At 50.0% G+C, this 16481-nt stretch overlaps 1 protein-coding gene across 2 annotated transcripts in view; it reads right to left on the reverse strand.

Annotated features, from left to right (window-relative positions):
• Window positions 1-16481, reverse strand: part of NBEAL1 (neurobeachin like 1) — a 978461-nt gene that overhangs the window by 629178 nt on the left and 332802 nt on the right. The window lies entirely within an intron of this gene.

The raw sequence follows: 16481 nt of genomic DNA on the forward strand, positions 1-16481 counted from the left end.
CATCTGATTTATCAGGTTAACAAAATTAAAACTATGAATTTGTTACAAATATAAGCTTTTGCCACCACAATGCCAGGAGAAGTGCATATTTTGTATTTATCTGCAAATCAAAGGAGGGCAGGGGAGCAGCTCTCTAAGGGAAGGTTACTTGCATTCAGGTATCCATAATGTTGAACATATAAAAAAGCCAGTTAATGAGAATCAAGATAACCAGGAGAAATACTCAAACAGGACTCTGTGCATGGGAACCACAGCAAGTGCTAACCTACAAAATTCTACTTTGGAAGGATCAACTAGGATACACATGTAGAATACGTTGCTTAGACCCTACTCAACTCTGTGACTCATCCTTGGCCAATCACTCACATCAAAATGCATAACAGTCATCCTCAGCCCCAAAACTAAATCAAGGACAATATTATATCAGCACATCCTACTACAATCACAGGCTACTATAAAGTATCATCCCATCTATATCTCATGAGGACTGCCCAGCAGAAGGGGGAATGTGCACCAGCTGAAAATGTAATTATAGAAGTTCACTTCCTTGGCCAACTAAACATCAAGTGGCTCCGCTCAGGTCATTTGGAAAACAACTAAACTTTATGTAATGCCCTTTCCATGACTTACTACGCAGCATTCCATCAATGTGCAAGGCACTTCAGAACTCTCTGCCACACCCACAAATGCATCCACATGGATGCCTCAAAAAACCTCAGAAATGAAATACAGCATCCTAGGATACTCTTTGGACTCAACTGGAAAAAACCAACTCCACATCCCAAAACAAATAAAAACTCAAAACGCATTGTTACCGATTCCTCGGTTCTCCAGATTAGCTTTCCTGGAAACACCTTCAACTGATCCAGTCGACAGAGCTGAACTATATGAGATTTTGAACTTTTCATCATCAAGCAATGATAAAAAAGCATCCAAATAAAAAAGGATGCAATGATGTGAGCACCACCTTAATATGAAGAGCAAAGAAAAAATCTAAAAATCTACACCAGTGGCAGAAAATTCACTAGATGAAGAATCATTACAGTTTTAGTTTATGTTTTTTATGAAAGATATATACAATCATACTGTTTTCTATTGCCTTACATTTCCATGCCTTTATTTGTTATAGTTTTTGAATTAAAAAAACAATAAGAACTTAAAACCAGAGAAGGCCCTTAAAAAGCAAGGAACTTGAAAAGATACAGGTATAACTAATGACCCAAAGTCAGTAAATAATAAGTAGATCTTGCAATATAGCACCACGTAACCCCACTGAGTTAATTCTGTGTGTTTTGTCTCCTGCAATTAAAGGGTTCTGATGTGTGTGCTCATGAAAACAATTCCTGATACTCAACATTAAAGTGCAATTATTAGGGGGGGTGTGGCTTAGCGAGCCAAGATGGTGAACGCACCTTGAGTGTGCTGCTGGAGCCCTCCGCCATCCGCCTGTAATCCTCCAGTCCTGCGGGCCATCCAGCCCTGAAATCGAAGCCGCCTTTGCGCCGCACCTCCGGCTGGGCCCTTGACGGAAAAGAGCCCCGCATTTCGACGCCACACCGCTTGCAGCCGAGGGTCGCACCAAAATGGCGGCCTCTTCATGTTGAATTCTGGCGCCGGCCACCTCTAAGCTGCGCTGCCTGATCCCTTGCCTGCATACCTGGGGAAGCGGAGGGACCCTCCTCAACCTGGAGCTGCCGGGAGATACTGTTGTCTCCGGGGTGCTGACTGTGTTCCCTCCCCCTCCCTTCCCACCCGGCTGCAATCGCCTGGGAGCGGCTATGGGTGCCTGGTCCTGCCCGCCGGAGCTGAAAGAACATGCTCGGCACGGTGCTGCCGTCTTGCTGTGCCTGCAAAGAAGACTATTACCGCACCTCGGCCCCAGTGGCGCTGCCGCGGCATCGGCCGCCATTTCGGGCGGAGGGAGCTAGAGGACAACGGCGATCTGCCTCGGTAGACGACCCAGGTGAATCGGGGCCTGCGTCCGGTGGACCTACATACAGGCTAGTCCCGGCGGCAGGGGTCCGGGGATAGCTGCTTGGGGCCCCCCATGCGTGCGGGCGACCTGTGCGAGAGAGAGGCCGACCCTGACTGGTGCTGCCTGTCGCCTGGCTTGGCTGGATCCCCCTCGCCCACCTGTGCCCTGCGGACTTGTGCGGGCTTTTCTGGGTCCTGGCAGCAGCCGATGGTGGTGATTTGGGGCCGATTTCGGATTCCTACCTGGGGCGGCCTGGAGGGTGGTGTCGGCCGCGACCATCAAGCGGCGAGGGGTCTGTGGTGGGGCCCTTTGCCGTCTTCCAGCCGGCCCAGCCTGCTGTTTCCTGGCCCGAGGTGGTCGCGGGGCCTAGCGGTGTGGCGATATCCCTGCATGAGCCCTGAACTCTGACTCCGGTCACATCACCTCCGGAGGCTGGGTCGCCGGCAACCTGGGCTCTCGGCCGCATTCATCGAGCGGCGCACTGATTCTGGCAACGACTTCCCTTGCTGCACCCCTGATAAGTGCACACCATACCTGTCTGGGTTCGTGAGTCCACCTTCCTGAGGCCCAGCTGTGGCTCCTGGGTCGGCCGCCCACCGCACTGCCCTTGCTTGCGGTTGGGGCCTGATTAAGTGACATCGGCTGCTGTCATCGAGCGGCGTGAGGTCCTGGGGACGCCTCCTTCACCACTTGCGGACCTGTCTACCATCCTACAAGCTATACACAACTCACAATCCTCTGTAGAAGGGAAGATCGCAGAAGTACGTGTGGACATGAACCTCTTCCGGCAGGATCTTCGGAACGCCACGGCCTGGATCAAGGAGACCGAATCCCAGATCTCCACCGTGGAGGATGACGTCCAGCAACTAAAGGGACAGGTCGCTCGTCTCCAGTCGCACACCCAAGAACTGCACCGATGAGCAGAAGACGCAGAAAACAGGTCCTGACGCAACAACCTCCGCCTGGTGGGTTTTCCGGAGGGGGTGGAACAGGGTCGTACTGTGGACTTCCTGGAGAAGTGGCTGCAATCATGGGTCTCCGAGGGCTTACTCACCCCCTGCTTTGCGATAGAGTGGGCCCTTGCTCCTAAACCACCACCGGGAGCAGCCCCCCGATTAGTTATAATACGGGTTCTCAACTTCAAGGACCGCGACTCTATCCTGGCCGAAGCCCGCAAACAACAACGTATTCGTTATGAAAATCATACGATTATGGTCTTTCCGGACTACACTTGCGAGGTCCAGGGCCAGCGCCGCTCGTTTGGCGAAGTCAAACAAAAGCTAAGGGCCCTTAACATCCAGTATAGACTCCTCTTCCCAGCGCGCCTGCGAGTGGTGTTTTCCAGCAAAACATTGATCTTTGACACACCTGCAGAGGCTTGGGCTCGGGCAACGGAGGAGTGTCCCCAGCGGATTGGCAACCGGAATCCATCGCCTGGTGGTGGGGGCAGTGGGGCCACCCATATCGAGCCTTCCGCCCCCCGGCCTCAACGTAACCGCCCCCAACAGGCATGGTGGCCAAAGGCGGACCCGCTCAGACTCCCCGTTGGGCTCCTCCCAGCAACCAGGATTGCTTTTTAGAGAATCATTGGCTGGGAGGCGATCAGGCTCCTCTGGCCGCCTGGACCACGGAGGTGTCTCGCCCCGGCCCTCTCTGCTGGACCTCCCGGACATAGATCTTTCAGGTAGTCCAACGCTTCTGAGGGACCCTGCCTGAACTCGTTTCTGCCTGCCGGGCTTGGCTCTGCAGCAGAGACGGCGCTTAGCTCACCATTACCTTCATTCACAAAGGACTGAATATGCATATCCTGTCATGAGCAAGGGTCCTCCACGCTTCCCCATTCTCAAGCGTTTTAGTTTGGTCTTTCGTTAAATTTGTTCACTGTTAGGGCGACAGATGCTTCCGTTCCTGAAGTGTAGGGCGGGGGATGGGGTATGGGTTAAGGAGGGGGGACCGTTGTCCCATGTTCTGTTTTTCATTTGTTTTTGTTCTTTCTTCATTTTGACACACCAACACTCACAGGACGCCCTGTTACATTCCCAATGGGACACAATAGTCCCCCTTTTGGCACCCAACCAGCCCTCTGGCCGACCCAACTTATGGCCGGGCTTCCCTTTGAGATTTTTTCCCCATCACTGACAACGTCTGCCACTATACCTGATACACATCCGCTAGGTACCTCCCTGCGTGTCATGTTTTGGAATGCCAACGGCCTCCTGGACCGTTTTAAGCGCATGGCGGTATTAGGTAACGCGCAACACCTCGGGGTAGAAGTCCTATTGCTACAAGAGATGCACTTGCTGGGTAATCACTGTCCCTTTTCAACACGAAACGGCTACGATAGGGTTTGGCATTCAGGTTTCGCTCTGGGCTCCCGTGGGGTGGCGATCCTGGTGAAGCGTTCCCTCCCTCTCGTGGCCATGCGTGTCATTCACGATGTTCAGGGCACCTTTGTGGCTTTGAGTGGCACGCTGAACGGTGGCCCCATCAATCTTGTATCACTCGATTCCTCCCCTTCGATGTTGACAGTGAAAGTGATCCTGGCCAAATCCGTTGACCTGCTAGCGTCCCTGCCCTTAGGTCCCACTTTCATTGGGGGTGACTTTAATGCCGTTTCCTCCCCTGACTTGGACACGACCGACTCTCCCTCTCCTGGCAGACTCGCGCAGGCAATACAACTGACATCTTGGTCTGAATCATTAGGTTTCTGAAATGAGTGGAGTGTCTGGCACCCACACTCTAGGCAGTTCACACATACCTCAGCAGCTCATCATACACAGGCACGTATCAACATGTTTTTTGTTCCTTCGATTGATTTTATCATGATTGAATCATGATCCAGGATGTTTACATCCTCCTTCGGGGTATCTCTGACCACTCCCCAGTGATGCTTAACACGAGCCCCCCTCCCGCCTCAACGCGTCAAACGTGGATGCTAAATGCTTGGTTCCTTCAGGACAGGGAGTTTCGGAAGGTGGTGGGACAGGAACTTAGGCAATACTTTCTGACCAACAAGGGATCAGTACCCTCACCAGGAACTCTGGCGCAAATGGAACAAGGCACAAGCACTGCGTCTTGAACAAACACCCACGCAACCTCCTGACGCCTCTGAGGTAGGACCTCTTGCTCATATTCATTCAGAGCTTAGACAACTTTCGCTAGACGTGGCCAAGATCCTCTGGCGCTCATCTGTGGCCAGGGTCTACGGTTGGGGCGACAAAAATGGCTCGCTCCTCCACAGACTAGCCACCTATTCCAGAGCAAACCGCATAATCCCTGAAATCAAGGATCAGGACAGCTCGGTGTCCCGCTCCCCAGCGGAGATGGCTCGCGCCTTTGCCTCATACTACCGTCAGTTATACGCGGCTAGAACTCCAACCCTCTCTCTTTCCGGCCTGTTGGGGTTCGGGACCGGCTGCCTCTCCCGCCTCGACCCCACAGCTCAAATAGATCTGGACCGCCCCATCACCCAAGATGAAATTTGGGAGGAGATCGCCCTCATCTCCTCCGGAAAGACGCCAGGCCCCGACGGCCTCCCCCAGGAATACTACGCGAAACCCTTCCTCCTCACCTTGCGGGTATGTTTAAGGAGGCGGCTGAGAGGGGCTCCTTCCCTCCGGAGACGGGCATGGCTACCATAGTGGTCGTTCCCAAGTCACAGCCACCCTTGCTGTGGTGTGCGGAATACCGCCCCATTTCCCTCATTAATATTGACTTGAAACTGTTTGCCACGGTCCTGGCCCAGCGGCTCAAGCCCCACTTAATTGCGTTGGTTCACCGGGATCAATGTTGGTTCATGCCCTCGCGTGTCACCCGACATTGTCACCGGGGGCTGCAATTGACTCTGGCTCACCGCCATTTACTCACTCCCTATCTGGCACTCCTCCTTGTAGCCTTTGATTAGGTGGATTGTTTTTTTTGGAGAATGTCCTCGATGGGATGGGCTTTGGTCCCCGCTTTCGAGGCCTGGTCAGGGTTCTTCACGCCACGTGTCCTGGTGAATGGGGTCCTGTCGGATCCCTTCTAACGACAAAATTAGTTGGGTGTCATCAGTATATGATGTGGTAGCAATTCCATATGAGGCAATTAGTAAAATAAGGGGAGTCATGTAAATATTAAAAAGAGCTGGGCTCAAAGAAGAGCCCTGGGGCACACCCATCATGACTTCTTCTGATGAAAGACATTGCCCAAGAGATACCATTTGCCTTCTATTGGTCAAGAAGAATTTTAAAAAGGCTAAGACGTTGTCAGAAATATAGATATTCTGAATCCACTGCAATAGAATGGAATGCAGGATGGTGTCAAATGCTGCAGATAGGTCTAATAATATCAGCACAGATTTCCTGAGTCCGGGGTCATTTTGATTGTTTCTGCGACTTCGAAGCGTGTTGACTCAGTTGAATGTTTGGGCCTAAATACCGATTTACGGGTGTGGAAGAAAATGGAATTCTCAAGTAAGGTCACAATTTATTGATTGACAATTTTTTCCAGGATTTTGCTTAGCATTGTAAGAAGGGAGATGGGCCTTAAATTGGACAGAATGGTCGGGTCTGCCAAAGGTTTCTTTTGTAAAGGCTTGACAATTGCTAGTTTCCACTCAGAGGGAAGTACTGCTTCCACTAGTGAAATGTTTAAGATGTGATTAATAATGGAATTTACCACACCAAAGGCTGCATGTTAAATGGATGTAGGGCAGGAAATGAGCGGAGAACATAATTTATATGTCAAGATGAGTTGAAGAGTTTGTGCTAGAGTGATGTCCTGAAACTGGGCTAGTCCTACCTTTTGGGTAATATTACCAACTGTTGCGGGAGGACAAGTCAATACTTAAGACTGGACTAAAACCCTGCTGGATGATGGATATCATGTCTTCAAAAAAAGCTGAGATTCGGTCAGAAAGAACCTGGGAAGGAGGAATACCCCTAGTAAATGCTTTTGGTTAAAGGAATGTTTTGCAACATTAAAGATGTTTTTTTAATCAAACCGGGCCTCTTTAATTTTGGAAGTGAAGTAAAAAAAAATGTGCTTCCTTGATGGATTTGTGTTATGCGTTTTGGGTAACCCTAAATTGATCAAGATCATCTTGTTTATAAGCTGCCATCTTCGCTCTAGTGATTTGGAGTGGCGCTTTAACTCAGCTAGTGCTGGAGAAAACCAAAGGGCCAAACCTTTGAGCGACAATTATTGGACTGAGTGGCTGGAGCTTATTTTGAGGCAGTTTTAAGGATCAAGCTGTTAAATGAGTCAAGGTCCTCATCAAGTTTTCCAATCGGAGTGGGGTAGTGCTGGTAAGAGCAGAGATTTAATTAGGGTTAGATTTCATTGCTCTCCACTTGCGGACCTTAAGGCTTATGTCATTCTGACACTTGTGTGAGCAATGTCTGGTCTGAGCCAGTTTGAATAAAATTAAGCAGTGATCCGACCAGGGTTGAGATGGATAGCCCAGGGTGATTTGAGCAGATCCCGACAAGAGTGTGGCCTAACAAATGAGTGGGTGAGGTTACCCTTTGGGAAAGCCCAAGTACTCTAAGGGTATCTAACAACTTGATAACTTTAGGGTTGGCCGAGTCATCGAAATGAAAATTAAAATCTCCTAGCGCGATAAATGTGGTGTAATGAGCTAGGGAAGAGGCAAATGCTTCCCCTAATGTAGAGAGAAATGACGTTCTGGAACCAGGGGGATGATTAAGCAGGCAACCTGCAACAGACTGAGAAGGGTTGATTTTAAGGCAAAAGCCTAAGTTCTCAGCTGCTTTAAGGAGGATAAGATCAAAGGAGCTACATTGACATGAGTGCTGAAAAATAATGGCTATTCCGCCAACACGGCCTTCCTCATTATCCCACCTGATCATCACAAACCCCAGGGGAAGAACTGTCGCGATAGCAGGATTAGCCCACGGCTTTAACCAAGTTTCAGTAATGAATAAAACATTGAGTTGGTTGTCAGTGATTAAGTCATGTACTTCCTGTTCATGCTTACCTAAGGAACAAACATTAATTAAGCCTTAGTGCAAAGAGTAGGAGGATGAGGTAGATTTAAATGGTCTGACATTGGCTCGGTCAGTAGAGACATCATAACTCCATTCTGTACCTGTAACAAGCAACTGGACCCAATAAACAGTTTGGGTCCCAAATATAGCAGTTACAATTTGAACTAGGCCGAAGTCTTTAGAAAATCAGAGGTTAAGACTTTTCCTGTAGTAAAGCTGAAATGGTGGCTGGCGCTGGCTGTGGAACAGATGCGGACGGGCGCAGACAGGCGTCCTCTGCGTGTCTGCGCTGCGGCCTGCTCATAAAGGCAGCTTAGGCCCTGCCCCCAAAATAGCAACTAGTGCGGTGGTAATCAAGTAAGCGTTATGCAAGATTTTAAATACGTTGCAAATAATAAAATAGACTAAACATGAAATGAGGTTTGAAGCAGCAGTAACAGCCTGAAATAAATAAATAAATATGCCACTGTATTGCTAAATTATTATTTGCAGTAGCTGGAAGTTAGTGAACATTATACACAATGTGACTATTGAAATTGTGAGAGAATGGTATTCAGAACAAATGATTTGGACAATGATGTGGAAATGGGATTGGAAGACATCCAAAACTTTCTGCAACTGTACAGAATCAAGGCTCAAGAAAACACTGGGACACACACCGACAAGGTACACACCAGGATCGCCTCGGACTAAGACCCCTGATATATTCATTACCTAGCACCCAGACGTTCTCCACAACACACCGGCCCTCTACCTTACAGGCCTACTAATATCGGACGGTCTCCTCCTGATGCTTGCAGTTCCTGCTGGATGCCCACTATCCCCCCTGGGCTCCAGGGGGGATAGTGGGCAGAAAAGAAGCGTCAACAACACAAAAAAAACATGAATTCTTAAAGAAAAGAAGTAAATGCTTAATGAAATTAGACATAACTGTGTTAACATCTGATTTATCAGGTTAACAAAATTAAAACTATGAATTTGTTACAAATATAAGCTTTTGCCACCACAATGCCAGGAGAAGTGCATATTTTGTATTTATCTGCAAATCAAAGGAGGGCAGGGGAGCAGCTCTCTAAGGGAAGGTTACTTGCATTCAGGTATCCATAATGTTGAACATATAAAAAAGCCAGTTAATGAGAATCAAGATAACCAGGAGAAATACTCAAACAGGACTCTGTGCATGGGAACCACAGCAAGTGCTAACCTACAAAATTCTACTTTGGAAGGATCAACTAGGATACACATGTAGAATACGTTGCTTAGACCCTACTCAACTCTGTGACTCATCCTTGGCCAATCACTCACATCAAAATGCATAACAGTCATCCTCAGCCCCAAAACTAAATCAAGGACAATATTATATCAGCACATCCTACTACAATCACAGGCTACTATAAAGTATCATCCCATCTATATCTCATGAGGACTGCCCAGCAGAAGGGGGAATGTGCACCAGCTGAAAATGTAATTATAGAAGTTCACTTCCTTGGCCAACTAAACATCAAGTGGCTCCGCTCAGGTCATTTGGAAAACAACTAAACTTTATGTAATGCCCTTTCCATGACTTACTACGCAGCATTCCATCAATGTGCAAGGCACTTCAGAACTCTCTGCCACACCCACAAATGCATCCACATGGATGCCTCAAAAAACCTCAGAAATGAAATACAGCATCCTAGGATACTCTTTGGACTCAACTGGAAAAAACCAACTCCACATCCCAAAACAAATAAAAACTCAAAACGCATTGTTACCGATTCCTCGGTTCTCCAGATTAGCTTTCCTGGAAACACCTTCAACTGATCCAGTCGACAGAGCTGAACTATATGAGATTTTGAACTTTTCATCATCAAGCAATGCTAAAAAAGCATCCAAATAAAAAAGGATGCAATGATGTGAGCACCACCTTAATATGAAGAGCAAAGAAAAAATCTAAAAATCTACACCAGTGGCAGAAAATTCACTAGATGAAGAATCATTACAGTTTTAGTTTATGTTTTTTATGAAAGATATATACAATCATACTGTTTTCTATTGCCTTACATTTCCATGCCTTTATTTGTTATAGTTTTTGAATTAAAAAAACAATAAGAACTTAAAACCAGAGAAGGCCCTTAAAAAGCAAGGAACTTGAAAAGATACAGGTATAACTAATGACCCAAAGTCAGTAAATAATAAGTAGATCTTGCAATATAGCACCACGTAACCCCACTGAGTTAATTCTGTGTGTTTTGTCTCCTGCAATTAAAGGGTTCTGATGTGTGTGCTCATGAAAACAATTCCTGATACTCAACATTAAAGTGCAATTATTAGGGGGGGTGTGGCTTAGCGAGCCAAGATGGTGAACGCACCTTGAGTGTGCTGCTGGAGCCCTCCGCCATCCGCCTGTAATCCTCCAGTCCTGCGGGCCATCCAGCCCTGAAATCGAAGCCGCCTTTGCGCCGCACCTCCGGCTGGGCCCTTGACGGAAAAGAGCCCCGCATTTCGACGCCACACCGCTTGCAGCCGAGGGTCGCACCAAAATGGCGGCCTCTTCATGTTGAATTCTGGCGCCGGCCACCTCTAAGCTGCGCTGCCTGATCCCTTGCCTGCATACCTGGGGAAGCGGAGGGACCCTCCTCAACCTGGAGCTGCCGGGAGATACTGTTGTCTCCGGGGTGCTGACTGTGTTCCCTCCCCCTCCCTTCCCACCCGGCTGCAATCGCCTGGGAGCGGCTATGGGTGCCTGGTCCTGCCCGCCGGAGCTGAAAGAACATGCTCGGCACGGTGCTGCCGTCTTGCTGTGCCTGCAAAGAAGACTATTACCGCACCTCGGCCCCAGTGGCGCTGCCGCGGCATCGGCCGCCATTTCGGGCGGAGGGAGCTAGAGGACAACGGCGATCTGCCTCGGTAGACGACCCAGGTGAATCGGGGCCTGCGTCCGGTGGACCTACATACAGGCTAGTCCCGGCGGCAGGGGTCCGGGGATAGCTGCTTGGGGCCCCCCATGCGTGCGGGCGACCTGTGCGAGAGAGAGGCCGACCCTGACTGGTGCTGCCTGTCGCCTGGCTTGGCTGGATCCCCCTCGCCCACCTGTGCCCTGCGGACTTGTGCGGGCTTTTCTGGGTCCTGGCAGCAGCCGATGGTGGTGATTTGGGGCCGATTTCGGATTCCTACCTGGGGCGGCCTGGAGGGTGGTGTCGGCCGCGACCATCAAGCGGCGAGGGGTCTGTGGTGGGGCCCTTTGCCGTCTTCCAGCCGGCCCAGCCTGCTGTTTCCTGGCCCGAGGTGGTCGCGGGGCCTAGCGGTGTGGCGATATCCCTGCATGAGCCCTGAACTCTGACTCCGGTCACATCACCTCCGGAGGCTGGGTCGCCGGCAACCTGGGCTCTCGGCCGCATTCATCGAGCGGCGCACTGATTCTGGCAACGACTTCCCTTGCTGCACCCCTGATAAGTGCACACCATACCTGTCTGGGTTCGTGAGTCCACCTTCCTGAGGCCCAGCTGTGGCTCCTGGGTCGGCCGCCCACCGCACTGCCCTTGCTTGCGGTTGGGGCCTGATTAAGTGACATCGGCTGCTGTCATCGAGCGGCGTGAGGTCCTGGGGACGCCTCCTTCACCACTTGCGGACCTGTCTACCATCCTACAAGCTATACACAACTCACAATCCTCTGTAGAAGGGAAGATCGCAGAAGTACGTGTGGACATGAACCTCTTCCGGCAGGATCTTCGGAACGCCACGGCCTGGATCAAGGAGACCGAATCCCAGATCTCCACCGTGGAGGATGACGTCCAGCAACTAAAGGGACAGGTCGCTCGTCTCCAGTCGCACACCCAAGAACTGCACCGATGAGCAGAAGACGCAGAAAACAGGTCCTGACGCAACAACCTCCGCCTGGTGGGTTTTCCGGAGGGGGTGGAACAGAGTCGTACTGTGGACTTCCTGGAGAAGTGGCTGCAATCATGGGTCTCCGAGGGCTTACTCACCCCCTGCTTTGCGATAGAGTGGGCCCTTGCTCCTAAACCACCACCGGGAGCAGCCCCCCGATTAGTTATAATACGGGTTCTCAACTTCAAGGACCGCGACTCTATCCTGGCCGAAGCCCGCAAACAACAACGTATTCGTTATGAAAATCATACGATTATGGTCTTTCCGGACTACACTTGCGAGGTCCAGGGCCAGCGCCGCTCGTTTGGCGAAGTCAAACAAAAGCTAAGGGCCCTTAACATCCAGTATAGACTCCTCTTCCCAGCGCGCCTGCGAGTGGTGTTTTCCAGCAAAACATTGATCTTTGACACACCTGCAGAGGCTTGGGCTCGGGCAACGGAGGAGTGTCCCCAGCGGATTGGCAACCGGAATCCATCGCCTGGTGGTGGGGGCAGTGGGGCCACCCATATCGAGCCTTCCGCCCCCCGGCCTCAACGTAACCGCCCCCAACAGGCATGGTGGCCAAAGGCGGACCCGCTCAGACTCCCCGTTGGGCTCCTCCCAGCAACCAGGATTGCTTTTTAGAGAATTATTGGCTGGGAGGCGATCAGGCTCCTCTGGCCGCCTGGACCACGGAGGTGTCTCGCCCCGGCCCTCTCTGCTGGACCTCCCGGACATAGATCTTTCAGGTAGTCCAACGCTTCTGAGGGACCCTGCCTGAACTCGTTTCTGCCTGCCGGGCTTGGCTCTGCAGCCAGAGACGGCGCTTAGCTCACCATTACCTTCATTCACAAAGGACTGAATATGCATATCCTGTCATGAGCAAGGGTCCTCCACGCTTCCCCATTCTCAAGCGTTTTAGTTTGGTCTTTCGTTAAATTTGTTCACTGTTAGGGCGACAGATGCTTCCGTTCCTGAAGTGTAGGGCGGGGGGTGGGGTATGGGTTAAGGTGGGGGGACCGTTGTCCCATGTTCTGTTTTTCATTTGTTTTTGTTCTTTCTTCATTTTGACACACCAACACTCACAGGACGCCCTGTTACATTCCCAATGGGACACAATAGTCCCCCTTTTGGCACCCAACCAGCCCTCTGGCCGACCCAACTTATGGCCGGGCTTCCCTTTGAGATTTTTTCCCCATCACTGACAACGTCTGCCACTATACCTGATACACATCCGCTAGGTACCTCCCTGCGTGTCATGTTTTGGAATGCCAACGGCCTCCTGGACCGTTTTAAGCGCATGGCGGTTTTAGGTAACGCGCAACACCTCGGGGTAGAAGTCCTATTGCTACAAGAGATGCACTTGCTGGGTAATCACTGTCCCTTTTCAACACGAAACGGCTACGATAGGGTTTGGCATTCAGGTTTCGCTCTGGGCTCCCGTGGGGTGGCGATCCTGGTGAAGCGTTCCCTCCCTCTCGTGGCCATGCGTGTCATTCACGATGTTCAGGGCACCTTTGTGGCTTTGAGTGGCACGCTGAACGGTGGCCCCATCAATCTTGTATCACTCGATTCCTCCCCTTCGATGTTGACAGTGAAAGTGATCCTGGCCAAATCCGTTGACCTGCTAGCGTCCCTGCCCTTAGGTCCCACTTTCATTGGGGGTGACTTTAATGCCGTTTCCTCCCCTGACTTGGACACGACCGACTCTCCCTCTCCTGGCAGACTCGCGCAGGCAATACAACTGACATCTTGGTCTGAATCATTAGGTTTCTGAAATGAGTGGAGTGTCTGGCACCCACACTCTAGGCAGTTCACACATACCTCAGCAGCTCATCATACACAGGCACGTATCAACATGTTTTTTGTTCCTTCGATTGATTTTATCATGATTGAATCATGATCCAGGATGTTTACATCCTCCTTCGGGGTATCTCTGACCACTCCCCAGTGATGCTTAACACGAGCCCCCCTCCCGCCTCAACGCGTCAAACGTGGATGCTAAATGCTTGGTTCCTTCAGGACAGGGAGTTTCGGAAGGTGGTGGGACAGGAACTTAGGCAATACTTTCTGACCAACAAGGGATCAGTACCCTCACCAGGAACTCTGGCGCAAATGGAACAAGGCACAAGCACTGCGTCTTGAACAAACACCCACGCAACCTCCTGACGCCTCTGAGGTAGGACCTCTTGCTCATATTCATTCAGAGCTTAGACAACTTTCGCTAGACGTGGCCAAGATCCTCTGGCGCTCATCTGTGGCCAGGGTCTACGGTTGGGGCGACAAAAATGGCTCGCTCCTCCACAGACTAGCCACCTATTCCAGAGCAAACCGCATAATCCCTGAAATCAAGGATCAGGACAGCTCGGTGTCCCGCTCCCCAGCGGAGATGGCTCGCGCCTTTGCCTCATACTACCGTCAGTTATACGCGGCTAGAACTCCAACCCTCTCTCTTTCCGGCCTGTTGGGGTTCGGGACCGGCTGCCTCTCCCGCCTCGACCCCACAGCTCAAATAGATCTGGACCGCCCCATCACCCAAGATGAAATTTGGGAGGAGATCGCCCTCATCTCCTCCGGAAAGACGCCAGGCCCCGACGGCCTCCCCCAGGAATACTACGCGAAACCCTTCCTCCTCACCTTGCGGGTATGTTTAAGGAGGCGGCTGAGAGGGGCTCCTTCCCTCCGGAGACGGGCATGGCTACCATAGTGGTCGTTCCCAAGTCACAGCCACCCTTGCTGTGGTGTGCGGAATACCGCCCCATTTCCCTCATTAATATTGACTTGAAACTGTTTGCCACGGTCCTGGCCCAGCGGCTCAAGCCCCACTTAATTGCGTTGGTTCACCGGGATCAATGTTGGTTCATGCCCTCGCGTGTCACCCGACATTGTCACCGGGGGCTGCAATTGACTCTGGCTCACCGCCATTTACTCACTCCCTATCTGGCACTCCTCCTTGTAGCCTTTGATTAGGTGGATTGTTTTTTTTGGAGAATGTCCTCGATGGGATGGGCTTTGGTCCCCGCTTTCGAGGCCTGGTCAGGGTTCTTCACGCCACGTGTCCTGGTGAATGGGGTCCTGTCGGATCCCTTCTAACGACAAAATTAGTTGGGTGTCATCAGTATATGATGTGGTAGCAATTCCATATGAGGCAATTAGTAAAATAAGGGGAGTCATGTAAATATTAAAAAGAGCTGGGCTCAAAGAAGAGCCCTGGGGCACACCCATCATGACTTCTTCTGATGAAAGACATTGCCCAAGAGATACCATTTGCCTTCTATTGGTCAAGAAGAATTTTAAAAAGGCTAAGACGTTGTCAGAAATATAGATATTCTGAATCCACTGCAATAGAATGGAATGCAGGATGGTGTCAAATGCTGCAGATAGGTCTAATAATATCAGCACAGATTTCCTGAGTCCGGGGTCATTTTGATTGTTTCTGCGACTTCGAAGCGTGTTGACTCAGTTGAATGTTTGGGCCTAAATACCGATTTACGGGTGTGGAAGAAAATGGAATTCTCAAGTAAGGTCACAATTTATTGATTGACAATTTTTTCCAGGATTTTGCTTAGCATTGTAAGAAGGGAGATGGGCCTTAAATTGGACAGAATGGTCGGGTCTGCCAAAGGTTTCTTTTGTAAAGGCTTGACAATTGCTAGTTTCCACTCAGAGGGAAGTACTGCTTCCACTAGTGAAATGTTTAAGATGTGATTAATAATGGAATTTACCACACCAAAGGCTGCATGTTAAATGGATGTAGGGCAGGAAATGAGCAGAGAACATAATTTATATGTCAAGATGAGTTGAAGAGTTTGTGCTAGAGTGATGTCCTGAAACTGGGCTAGTCCTACCTTTTGGATAATATTACCAACTGTTGCGGGAGGACAAGTCAATACTTAAGACTGGACTAAAACCCTGCTGGATGATGGATATCATGTCTTCAAAAAAAGCTGAGATTCGGTCAGAAAGAACCTGGGAAGGAGGAATACCCCTAGTAAATGCTTTTGGTTAAAGGAATGTTTTGCAACATTAAAGATGTTTTTTTAATCAAACCGGGCCTCTTTAATTTTGGAAGTGAAGTAAAAAAAAATTTGCTTCCTTGATGGATTTGTGATATGCGTTTTGGGTAACCCTAAATTGATCAAGATCATCTTGTTTATAAGCTGCCATCTTCGCTCTAGTGATTTGGAGTGGCGCTTTAACTCAGCTAGTGCTGGAGAAAACCAAAGGGCCAAACCTTTGAGCGACAATTATTGGACTGAGTGGCTGGAGCTTATTTTGAGGCAGTTTTAAGGATCAAGCTGTTAAATGAGTCAAGGTCCTCATCAAGTTTTCCAATCGGAGTGGGGTAGTGCTGGTAAGAGCAGAGATTTAATTAGGGTTAGATTTCATTGCTCTCCACTTGCGGACCTTAAGGCTTATGTCATTCTGACACTTGTGTGAGCAATGTCTGGTCTGAGCCAGTTTGAATAAAATTAAGCAGTGATCCGACCAGGGTTGAGATGGATAGGCCAGGGTGATTTGAGCAGATCCCGACAAGAGTGTGGCCTAACAAATGAGTGGGTGAGGTTACCCTTTGGGAAAGCCCAAGTACTCTAAGGGTATCTAACAACTTGATAACTTTAGGGTTGGCCGAGTCATCGAAATGAAAATTAAAATCTCCTAGCGCG

This window comes from Triturus cristatus, chromosome 3_2, assembly GCF_964204655.1.
Source record: "Triturus cristatus chromosome 3_2, aTriCri1.1, whole genome shotgun sequence".
NCBI lineage: Eukaryota > Metazoa > Chordata > Amphibia > Caudata > Salamandridae > Triturus > Triturus cristatus.